Source organism: Rhinatrema bivittatum, chromosome 17 (genome assembly GCF_901001135.1).
Source record: "Rhinatrema bivittatum chromosome 17, aRhiBiv1.1, whole genome shotgun sequence".
Taxonomy (NCBI): domain Eukaryota; kingdom Metazoa; phylum Chordata; class Amphibia; order Gymnophiona; family Rhinatrematidae; genus Rhinatrema; species Rhinatrema bivittatum.
The window spans coordinates 17,866,821-17,879,626 of record NC_042631.1 but is presented as its reverse complement, the minus strand read 5'-3'; the positions used below and the strand labels follow the sequence as shown (position 1 = coordinate 17,879,626).

Sequence of the window (12,806 nt, the reverse complement as noted above, 5' to 3'; positions counted from 1 at the left end):
CTCGTTGATTGCTTTTTGTCTAGCTGCCTTGTTGCGTTCTTCTTTTCTTCCTGCTTTCTCTATCACTTTGAAATTAAGAATAGAAGAAATGCCTTGCTGTGTCAATCCAAGGTCCATTGAGCCCAGCATCTTATCTCCGATAGTGGCCAGTCTGGGTCACAAGTACTCTGCAGATGCCAAATAACGTTTCTTGTATCTCTTTTCCAGGGATAAGTGTTGGCTAATAATTTTATGGACTTTTCCTTCAGGAACTTGTCCAAACCCCTTTTGGTACCCCCTGAAGATGTTGTCTTGACCACATCCTCGGACAACAGATTGCACAGATTGTGTGCTGAGTGAAAAACGACTTCCTACAATTTGTTTTAAATCTTCTGGTTGCTAGTTTCTTGAAGTGCCCCCTAATCATAGTATTATTTGAAAGGAGTAAACAACTGTTCCCTGTTTACCTGTTCCACCCAACTCATACATTGTTTTTATAAATCTCAATCATATCCCCTCTCGGTCATCTCTTTGCCAAGCTCAAGAGCCCTAATCTGTTTAGCCTTTCTCTGTAAGGGAGCTTTTCCTTCCTCGTTATCAATTTTGTCACCCTTCCCTGTCCCTTTTCTAGGTGTGCTACCTCTTTTTTTGAGGTGAGACGACCAGAGCCGCACACAGTACTCAAGGTGCAGTCGCACCGTGGATCTCCACAAAGATATTATGATATTCTCAGTTTTGTCCTCTTTCCTTCCAAATAATTCCTAATAATCGATTTGCCTTTTTGACTGCCGCTGCGCACCGAGCCGAAGATTTCTAAGAATTGTCCACAAGGACTCGGGAGTCACCACTCAAACACGGAACCAGTATCATCGTGTACCTGTAGTTGGGAATATCTTTCTCTCCATACGTCACTTTGCCCTTTTCCACATTAAATTGCATCTGCCGTTCAGTTGCCCACTCTCCTAGTTTCACAAGGTCCTTCCACCACCATCTTTCCTTCCTTGCTGTATAGTTTGTATTTTTTTAATTCTTGAAGCAGCTGACTTTGCTATCTCGGTCATTTTCTTTTCTTTTTTCATTTATGGTAGCAGATCTGGACCAGTTGGTCCCACCTAGTCTGCCCAGTTGTCTTTTCTAGCTGTATTTGCCCTTTTGGGTGGGCAAGCATATAAATGTCCAGGCTTTGAAGAAATGCCTGCATCCCCCGTCTCTCATTTCTTTTGGGTGACTTCTCACCCATATTCCGATCACCGTCCTTATTGATGTTTAAATTCTGTTAGTGCTGGCGGCTGCCACTTCCCTGGAAGGCCACTCCAGGCATTGTTTTCCACTTTTATTCTTTCAAGTTCCATTCTCACCACCAAACTTTTTAATAAGCCAAATAGGGTATCACAAATAGTGAGGCTGCTGTCTGAACATGGGACCCTCCCATGCAGACAGCACCCTCACTAGTTTTGAAAGCTGTTTAGATTATTCCAAAGTTTGGTAGGAAGGAAGGGGCCCTAAGTGTTGGATTAAATATGGGACTTGTAAGATTTTCACCTTCATTTCTGGCGCTCTGAACTATTAAGGTGGGCCAGTAGTGATTTTCTCACTTCCTCTTTCCTGTTACCACTCTCGGGGCACGTGTTGCTTATGCAGTGGCTTCGGTCTTGTGCTGCTTTGCTTTCTGCTGCAGCCATGCGTGTTTGCCGTCTAGCAGCCAATATGTCTATGCTTCAGAATAAATGGCTTCAGCAGCTACCCAAGAGTGCCGGGAGCATTGACTAACAGTCCATCTTGATTAAATGGAGGATGGAGGCCATTCCACTCCTTTACTGAAGGATTTAGGAAATAGATTCCTTTGTCAGTCACTCTGCCCTTGCAGTACTGCCTCCCGTGCAGTCTGTATTTGTCCATCATTCAGCAAGTATGGCGATATGTATTGCTTGATGATGCCCTGTCTTATTCCTCCATGGTTTAGAATGCAATCACATTGACCAGTATCCCCTTCATAAAATGTTGACTTTGTAGAAGTTCATTTTGTTTGATCATGTGATCTGTACCTATAAATCTCAATATAGATATCGTCTCTATATACATGTGCATGTATATTATATGTATGTGTATATATGCTCTGTGCAATTGTGTGTGTGTTATATATATATATATATATATATATATAACACATATATATATATAACGTGTTATATATATATATATAACACATATAGATACGTATATAATTCCTGCTGCAGGTAAACTATTTAAATTTGTATTCTACAAACTCAGTTGAATTCTGGTTTTTAAATTGGTAAAATATGAAAATTAATTTTTGAGGCTTCCATGGTCGTCATGAATCTTTTATATAAATGCAAAAAAATAAAAAAATGAAGATGAGGAACAAAGCTTGTGAGTTCCTAGAATGTTTATATTTTTATAGAACTTTTATACAACTCCAGAATAATGGGAATTATTTATTACCTAAATTATTTCACTCAGAAAAGCTGTGATTTATGCCTGAGCCAGATTGCAGTTTGTTTTGGAAAGGGTACAACTACTGAATTGGAAAGAAATGGTAGGGTTTTTTGGCTCCATGTGGAGAAGCCCAGCTCCCGACAGCAGTTCTCAGGGACACTGGAGACCCTGGCTGTAAGCCCCCCGCTCGCCCTTTCTCCCATGAGAAGTGGAGCCGACACTGCGCAGTTTACATTTTCTTCTCTTGGAGCGGGGTCCTGTTTCTCAGCTCTAGAGAGATTGCCGAGGCATGGGGGCGCCCAGTGGTTCTTGTCACTAGCCAAGGCAAAGAGCCATGACGAGAGAGAGCCCAGCAGGAGAAAGGGCTCGGCTTCATTGACTCTCCGTACCCTGTTGAAAGTGTGTGTGTGTGTGTGTGTGTTGGGATAGATGGGAACACTGCTGAGTGTGTGTGTGAGTATCCCTGTTGGTCAGGGGAACTGTGTGGACAGTGCAGAGAAGACGGCACAATGTGGATTTGTGAGCGGACAGGTAGTCGCAGTGCTGTGTTTTGAATTGTTGGGGGAAAGCATGGATGTGTGTGACAGTGTCAGTCAGGCTAGGCCGGGACAGTGTGCCCAGAGGCAGTAACGTACGTGGCACTGTCAGGAGTGGTCCAGGATAGGCCTGAGACAGCCGTGTGTGTCTGTGGAAGTGGCCTTTGGGGGGATAAGTGGGGGGCACTTCTGAGAGAGCAGTGTGTGGGTGTGCTTGTCTCAGCAGGATAGACCTGTTGCAATATTTCCTGCTGATTCTCTAAGGAAGCCCAAGCTTATCTTCTTTTCTCTGGTATTTGGAAAGGTGTGTTGGTACCATGTGTGTCCTTTCCCTTGTCTGAAAGCTGCGAGGGTATCCCATTGTGTCTGTGTTGGGTGGTGTATTAGTATAGTGCCAGTCTCTCTCTTTCTCTCTTTCTTGATGTATTGCTTTGTGTAATTCAGTGGTTCTCCCTCTTCTGGTTTGTTTTTCTAGATTCCTTCCTGCCGTTTGTTCATCGTTGTGCCTAAAGCATGTCGGTGTGGCGTTCAAGTACATCGTCCAAATCCTTGTCTCTCCAGCTTCTCTGATGCTTGAGCTGTCACCTTTGACCTTGTGTTAACCTTTGATGCTAATGTGTATTTTTTTTTTAATTATATTAGTTTCTCTTCCTTTTTCTGTTGTGTTTTTTGTGCTCCCACATTGGTTCTGCTAGAAAGACTGCTAATAGGGGAAATATTTAAACTTGCATTTGAATATAAAAAAAAAGCCTATTTTTCTAGAAGTTGATAAAATAACCACTTAATTTTGTGCGGATTCTTTGTACCTGTGTTAAGAGCAGCCTTGCTAGCACACCTTGTTTAGCGTTTGTATTTGTGTGAATACCCAGCCAAGCAGATTCAAGGCTTACAGGTTTTTCTGTGTGCTTAGTTTAATAAAAAATTAAAAATTTAAAAAAAAAATGAAAGAAAAATGAAAAAACAAAAGTTGCTATCCCTTTTTGGGAGGGGCTAGATGACATTTTGCTGATCTGAGGACATGGTTGGCCTTGGGGAGATGATCTGGCTGTTTTACAGGAGTGGCATTGGCCCACTACACTTGAATACTGTTCTCTACAGCTGTATTTCCCCTGGCACTTATATCTTTATATAGAAATATATATATATATATATATATACATACATATATATATACACCTTCTCCCCTCAGTGTGGTTTTTGGCCTTTGTCTGATGTGATTTCTTTTATTAAAAGTTGAACGTGGTGTTAGTTTGTGACGCTTGGCTCGCCTGTTTCTTTCTCACTAGACTGATCTCATCAGCAAAAATGAGACTTGTTGACTTTTGTTTTAAGCTCGGACAGTGCCAAAAACCCAACAAGTAAAGCCACTGCAATGCTGCATGTTTTCTGCTGTTCTCCTCCACATTTCTGGGTCACCTTCACCTCCCTGTTTTCTATAGTTTTGTGCAAAAACTGCATCATTTCTTGGGTTTCAGGGGTATCACTTTGTGTGCTGGGTGTGGCATATTTGTGAGTAGGTGCCACACGCTGCTTAATACAGTACGTTTAGACTTTGTGCTCAAAATAGCCTCCATCTTAGTAGCCTGCTTTGTACTCCCAGGAGCCTGTGTTGCAAGAACCGACCCCATTCATGTACTCCCCAACAGCCCAAGTTTCTATCCATCCATGCATTTCATTTCTATATGCTGCCAGCCAGTTAAAGCACTCTGAAAACTTGAGAATAGGGCTCAGATTTGCCTGCATAGTAACTGCTGGTGGATTTCAGTCCCTTCTTCTTTGTACATCAATATTGTGTTGTCCCATAGTGTTGAGCAGGTCCAGTCCCAAAGTCTGAAATGTATCGGTTGGGAGCAGCTCAATAAGACGTTGGGTTGGAAGAGGTTGGCGGTGCATCCTGGTGGCCGGGGGTTAGTGGGCAGAGCTTACAGACCTGTTCTCTTGCAGTTGATTTGGATCTAGGAGGTGACGGTCGCCTTGAGTTCCTCAGTCTAAACGTACAGTGTAGAGCTCCTTTTCAGCCAGTAAGAATCATTGGGCACCATTGATGATGCATCAAAAACCAGTATTTGTCAACACATTTCTTTGGGTTTCCTTCTCCGAGATAGAAATCTTGGAAAAACCTGTGGACAGAGTCTCTGGATTCAATTAAAATGCCAAATGCTGGATGTGTTACTAGTAACACTTTATTTTCTTTCTTTTTTAATCTATGATGATTTTAATGGATTTCAAATAGTTAAGCAACTACCTTTCTGGTTTCTGGCTGCTTTTTGTGAATAAAAATTGGAGACAAACCTGTGGGCTTTTATATTGGTACAAACTGAATTGTATTTAACACTAGGGTTTTGTACAGTTTTTTGCCTTTTCTACTAGAAAACAATGTAAAGTGATTATTTCACAATGTGAAGTTAGAGAAAAACAAATGACCACTTTGACCAAACTTCCAGTCTGTGCTGCAGTAACGCAATGAATGAAAATAGCCTCTCCAAGTTGTGAGCCATTCTCCAGACCTGCTTTTATTTGCCACCACCTGATCTTTTATTTTCCTGTTTGTTTTGATTTGAAACAGAAAATGTCTTTTCTTGTGTGAATTTGTGTTGTAATCTGTAGAAAATGATGGATTTACTTTCATGGTTTAAAAGAAAAGAGGAGGTAATCTGTTGTGTTTTGGTTTTTTGTTTTTTTTCTTTCCTCCCCGCGAGTGGAGTTTGTGGATTGAAACGGATTTTTGTTTTGAACCAGCAGGTGGTATGTGTAAAGGAATAATTCCTTGTGCCGTTCTTTTTCCTTTCTGTCCCGATGGGGTACTTACAGCTGTTTTTAATTGCACACACACCCCAACAAAAAGTTATTCTGTATGCCAAGTGTGGTACCTTCATTTGTTTATTTGCTATTAAATTGTTTGAGAAGAGTTTTTGGCTTTGTGTCTTGTTTTGTAATTCTGCACCATATTCTACGGTGTGGGAGCAGATTGCCCAGAAGGACCAGAGAGCCAAAGTCATGGATGTCCCAGTGCCCTCATTGTCCAGAAGACCTGGACTACAGCATGCTAACCTCCCAATGGGTGCACACCACTGGATGTGGAAACCCTGGGCATATATACATGCACACAGCACTAGCTCCATCTAACTAAATAAGACGTGCCATGCTGGGCTGACCAGTTGTCCATTGACCCCTGCATCTTGTCTCTGATAGTGGCCAATCTAGATCATTTTGGAAGCACCTGGCAGATCCTAAGGGTGAAATCCATTTCTTTATGCTCACTCTTAAGAAGTAAGATGTGGCAATCCCTAAGTCTGCCTAATTGTTAATGTTCCTGGTGTCCCAGAAACGTAGCTTGTCTGGAAAGTCAGGCATTCACATTTCTCTAGTTGTTCAGACAGTAGAACCATTCATCCTTGGAAAGTTGACCCAAAATTCCTGTGTTCCTCTGATCTTTTGCATGCTGATGTTTTCTAAACAAGGGCTATTGAAGAAATTAAAAACAAAAAAAAAAAAGCTACTACATTTTCAGGATGCATGTGGGAGATTTATTCTCTCTCTGTCTTATCCTTCCCTGTTGGAACTGGGGAGGGTTTATTGGTGGCTAATAGTAATCTGTAATAAGTAGCAGCACAAATGAGACCAGTGTCTGTTTATAGGATGGTCAGAGTGATGCACCTGTACAGGACAGTAGGAAAAGCAACTAAACTATGCAAAGGTTTTATCTGTGACTAAAATGAGAAAACATCCTGGAGTCTTCACAAGGGTAAAGCTTTAGGAACTGCAGCACACCTTACCAAGCAGACAGATGGGTAAACTGACTGCTGAGGGCTCAATGAGGATTGGCAGTGTCGCTAAATGGAATATGAAAACGTAGGAATGGGCTCTTTTTAACTTTTTATTTAACTTAACAGACACCACAGTTTCTCTGCAATTTATACATCCATAGAATATACAGGAGATACAATGAATAAAGAAATATTTACTTATAGTTGTTAGTCTAAGAATGCAGGGCTGCATAGAGAGAGGAATATCGAGTAAGAAAAGGGAAGTGATTATCCCCTTGTACAGGTCCTTGGTGAGGCCTCACCTGGAGTACTGTGTTCAGTTCTGAAGACCGTATCTACAAAGAGACAAGGACAAGATTGAAGCGGTACAGAGAAGGGCGACCAGAAAGGTGGAGGGTCTTCATCGGATGTCATACGAGGAGAGATTGAAGAATCTAAATATGTACACCCTGGAGGAAAGGAGGAGCAGAGGTGATATGATTCAGACCTTCAGATACTTGAAAAACTTTAATGATCCAAAGACAACGACAAACCTTTTCCGTCAGAAAAAAATCAGCAGAACCAGAGGTCACAAGCTGAGGCTCCAGGGAGGAAGACTAAGAACCAATGTCAGGAAGTATTTCTTCACGGAGAGAGTGGTGGATGCCTGGAATGCCCTTCCGGAGGAAGTGGTGAAGAACTTCAAAGGGGCGTGGGATAAACACTGTGGATCCATCAGGTCTAGAGGATGCGTATAAAGAGGAGGCAGCAAAACACTGCACGGGAGCGGCAGTAGCCACAGAGGCATTCACGGAGCGGGATGCCAGTGGCCAGTGGTTGGTGTTCCACCTTCACGGAGCGGAAGGATGGAGGGCTGCCATCTCCAAATTTAAAAAAAAAAAAAGGGGTGGGTAAGAGTATGTAAAATTAACAGAGTTCATAGGCTATAGGTATTACCAATTATTAGGCTTATTCAATATTTGTTGATAGTTAATGTGGCTTTCAATGCATACTTCACTTTCAATGCATATCCAGCATAGCTCTCTGCTTCAACGGCAAGGGAGAAGTAGAACTGATACTTCGCGCATATCCAGCATAGCTCTCTGCTTCAACAGCAGGGGAGAAGAAAAACAAACAATAAGGGCTGAATAACATAGTCTGGGTAAACAAGTATGGGTGTAGCTTGCTTGTTGCGGCGGTTACTACCCCTAACTAATCAAGCTTGATATTTCAGTTGGATGCAGCTGCTCTCTGCATTAATGGTGGGGGTGAAAGGGAAATAGAACCAAGGGTTGCTAAGAGCCAAGAGAAACAGATAAGTATGAGAAGAAAGAAGTGTGAAGCTTGCTGGGCAGACTGGATGGGCCAATTGGTTGTCTTCTGCTGTCATTTCTATGTTTCTATGTAATCTATATAAATAAAAATGTAAACGTTTGTTCAAAATCTTAAATCTCCAAAAGTTCTTCACGGATTGCTTTGAAATTTTGACACAAAGTTGCATTCGAATACGCGCGTGTTTTTATGTTTTTACATACCTATATTATATAGATGTCACACCTGTGACAGGTAAAAACATGCTTTTTTGGAAAAACAGCACCATCTATGGACATAAAAGCAACACACACTATCTACAATATAAATGGGCTCTGACCGGACTGCAAATGCGCAGTAGAGAGCACCTCTACCGCGCATGTGCGGACCATAGAGCTCTGCGCTACGTGCTGGGTGTCACAGAGGGGAGGAGGAAAGGGCAGACGAGTCGCCGCTCCGAGAAACGGCTCAGTCTGTTCCTCCACCGCTGGGGAAGGGGGGAGGGAGTAGGGACTGCCAGACAGTTACATACAGGAGGAGGAAAGGATAGAAGAGTCTCCAAACCAGCCCGTCCACCGCCGGGGCATGGAGTTGGGACAGCCGGAGCAGAGTAGAAAGCGGCTGTGAAGAGATCACAAGCAGCTGCAGCCAAAGTGCAAAGAGCTGAACAGAGAACAGCTTGCTTAAACATATTAGACACGGGCGCTTTCTCTTTTCTTTCTTTTCCATTTAACCAGACTGAGCCACAGCAACGCATGGCCGGGTACAGCTAGTTAAAAAATAACAAATAGTATGACAACGGAGGTGTCAAGCTCAACAGAGGTCAATCTCATTGGTCAAGTTTCTTTCTTTCCTAATGCAGTAGCATCCTCATGTCTAATAACAAGTATGTATATACATAGTGTGTCTGTCTGTAATAAACAGTGCTGTTACACATAAAGCTATATTACACGGTAGCTATACAAAGTATAGGTTCATAGCTCGGTAGCTATGGCCCACACAAAGGCATACTCCTAGCTCCGGAAAGAGCAGGTAGAGTACTTAATTTACCCTGAAAAGAGTCACCTTTCCTAGGATTAATGGAAACAGTACAGCACTGTCTTCACCTTTAGCATTTCCAACATAACCTAAATACTTCTTCAGGGAGTGGAATAGGGATGCTCCACAGTCCATAGTAACAAGACTGAATTGTTCACAGTATTTACAACATGTCCAGTCCAAGGTCAAGATAACCTAGGTCACTTCTACCTATTGAACTTCAAGGATCATGGATCTCCTTATCTGGGTTTCATGCAGCTAAGCAGACCTCAAGTTACTGGGAATGGGGATGCTCCTAGAGATCTTTTTTTCAAGCCCTGCAGTCCAATCCAGGCCCGTTGGGCTAGAGCTTGGATCGTGTTTAATAGCAGATCTCTTCCCCTGCATAATCCAGATTTACCAGTGGTCCCGTCCTTCATCCTGCAGCCAGCCTAGCTGTTTGAGGTCTGACAGAACCTGGCTGATTGTGGAAGGAGTGCACATGCAGCCTAGAGCTGTGGAAAATGCCCACAGGCACACTCCTGACTGAAAAGTGTGCCTCCCTCTTATTAAGATAGGACTAGGAGTTTGCTTTAATTATAATTGAAACAGCCTTTTGAAGAGATTTGCTATATTTGGCAACAAACTGCACATGCCTAGATTGATGCAGTGACCCTGCCACAGACAGGTATCTATTCTAGGTAGGAAACATATGAACCATAGTTCATCATCATCCTTTGCCATTGCATTGGAGGGTAAGTGGACTAAGGCATCCTCCTTAACCATAGTATTGTTACATAAGTACTTGTCATGTGGTTATGAGATCCAGATCCAAGTTTGCATGCTGAATGGTAGCAATGAAACACCATTTTAGAATCTAGAATTTCCTAAAGGTTTATGGTCAGGGTGAAATGTTAACGCTAGTACATTAACAAACCTCTTGTCCATGTTATTATTAAATAATATATACCACTTGTAAATGTGTTAACCAAGCAGGGGATAGAAAGAACATAGTGGAAAAATAAAATAAAAATAAATAACACATGCAGGGGATACAATAAAACTCAAAATTAGACCAAAATTAAATTTAAAATTAATTTTAATCTAATAATACAATTACATATAAAAAAAACCCCTAAAATTCAGTCAATCAATACTAAAATAACCATAATAAAACAGACAACGTGGGCAGATTAAATTGTTCTTGTAGGACAAGCAGGATGGTAGTCCTCACACATAGGTGACATCAACGGATGGAGCCCAGCACGGAAGCTTATGTCAAAGTTTCCAGAAACTTTGGCAGACTGAGAATGCCACTATCCATGTAGGAGTCCCTCTTCAGTCTTGATTTTTCTGCAGAGCTTTTGTCTTGCGGTTGTGGAGCTCTGCTCTTTCCATCATATTTTCATCATATTGTTCATTGTTTTTCCTGGTCATTTACCGACTTCCTGCACTGGAGGGGGGTCCCTCTTTTTCATGGTCGGTACCTCAGTAGGGCGGCATGATAAGATTTTCTCCTTCCTTGCAATCGAATCCCAGCTGTGTCGCTCCTCTATGGCTGTCAGTCATCGACTGCTTTGCCGGCTCTTTTTATGGCATTGTCCAGCTTTCACCAGTGCCTGCAGACCATGTCTAAGACAGATCCACATGAGGTCTGTATTCTGTGCCTGGGGGTGTTGCACGATGTCGGGGGGGGGTCGTTTTTGCCATCAAATGATCCCCAAGAGCTGTTGTGCCCATCTGGATAAGATGTAGAAACCTTTCGGGTCCAAAAAATCTGATTCATCAACTCTGGTGTCGGGTGGCGTCAACACCTAAAGATCATGGGGAACCACGGACATGTTCAGGAACAGCCTGTAGCTATGGATTCACCCATGTGTGAGGACTACCATCCTGCTTGTCCTAGGAGAAAGCAAAGTTGCTTACCTGTAACAGGTATTTTCCTAGGACAGCAGGAGGTTAGTCCTCACGAAACCCTCATGCCACCCCACGGAGTTGGGTTTCTCCTATGTTTATTTTATTTTTTTCATAATTCTATGTTACGAGATTGAAGAGGGGACCCTGCGTGGACACGGGGATCGTGGCAATCTGCCAGTCAAAGTTTCTAGAAATGTTGACACAAGTTTTCTGGGACAGGCTCCATCCGATGATGTCTCCCATGTGTGAGGACTTACATCCTGCTGTCCTAGGAGAACACCTGTTACAGATAAGCAACTCTGCTTTACATGATGGTGTTAAATACCTGTATAGAAAGCAAACTGCTTTTCTAAACTTTAAAATTAGCTTGAGCTGTTAATACACTTTCATACACTAGCCGCTTGGAGTGAATGCTCTAGAAGTGAACTCTATAGGATGCTCTTCATAATTTGGTAACACATGCAGTGGCACTGCTCGGATTTCAGCAAGTGGTGCTCTGTGACTTCTTCACATCATACTGTACATGTTATCTGCTGTGTGGGAGTCACTGCTTGGTGTAGTTACAAAGGTGCTGACTTGGCTTTTCTTTATATCCTCAAATTTGTCTCATGGTCTGTGTCCCAGAAGACTTGCAAAACCTGAAGTGACTGACTTTCTCAGGCGGTAATGCCAACTGTAAGTTCTTCCTGTGTGTCTTGGTTTTTAAGGTGGAACTGGAACCATTCAGTAATGTAGTAAATGTTGGCAGATAAAGAGGCAAGGATTAGTGATATGCTAAGGAGTGTTCATGAGCTGCTGCTAGCCTGCTCTGCAATTAAGGGAAGTAGCAAGGCTCTCAGTTGGCCTTAAGTCTTTGCCACTGACGCAAAGCATCTCTCAGGTCCTTCCAAACAGGATTCAAAATTTTCACTACTAGCATGCCTGTAGTTAGCACCCATAACCAATTCCAGCTGGGGCTGTTGGAGACTTGTATAGTCAGCCATGTCGGCCTGTGGTGTGGGGCTTCATGCTGAATGGAAGGGACTAGGTAGGAACCCCTGGAAAGCAGGAGCTGAAATGTTCTTGGGGGTGTCAGAGGGTGGATGACTTGGCATCCTGCAACATGGCTAGTAACTGGTGCAGGAAGTGGCATGGGGACTTGCCCGATCTGTTCAGGGCTAGTCCGAGACTGTTGGACTAGGCTTTCTCTTAAGCTGGGGCCAAAAAAATGAGGGTGTTTGAATCCTGATCCAAGATGCTAGCTCCAGATCCAGGGGTTTGCCCCAGCTGGTGTGTTTTACAGCTATTGCCATTTTTAAAGCACCGACATCCAAGAGGAAGAAATTGTGGGTAAGAACGAAGCGCATGATATTCTTACACTGCCTTCATCAACCCATTTCTTTTTTTTGTTTTTTTAATTCTTAAATGTATTTTCAAAATGAGCCTCTTCTAATGTGAGAAATCCTCCCCACCACACCACATATGGTACATTTTCTTTCACTTTATTAGTCAAAATCCAACAGCATTGATTTTGCTGCAATTTAAAAAGTACACCAACAATCCCCTAATTTAAACTCGTCGTTTAACTATAGAGAAACTTTGTGGGACCATCACCATTTAGAGTCATGGACAATCCGCAGCCGAGACTGGCACTTGTCATTGGTCCTTTATTTTTAATGATTCTTCGAAGTGCTTAATGTGGTAACTTCGTGCATTGTTTAATTTTCAAAAAAGTTCCCTTAGCTTGGCAAAATGCAGTCTCTTCCTCTTCATGGGCAGAGCTGGCACACTTTGGGGAATCTTTGGCACAACAGCTCAGGAGTCCTGCTCTTCAGGCTAGGCTGCATCCGTCCATTACGGGCGG

The 12,806-nt window shown here is 42.7% G+C and overlaps 1 protein-coding gene across 5 annotated transcripts in view; it reads left to right on the top strand.

Annotated features, from left to right (window-relative positions):
• CELF1 (CUGBP Elav-like family member 1) overlaps window positions 1-5,881 on the top strand; it is a 56,107-nt gene extending 50,226 nt beyond the window's left edge. For all 5 annotated transcript variants that reach the window (XM_029582548.1, XM_029582547.1, XM_029582545.1 and 2 more), the window contains one exon: window positions 3,448-5,881. The gene's annotated coding sequence lies outside the window, so the exon portion shown is untranslated. The remainder of the gene's footprint in view (window positions 1-3,447) is intronic.
• Window positions 5,882-12,806: the final 6,925 nt, after the last annotated feature.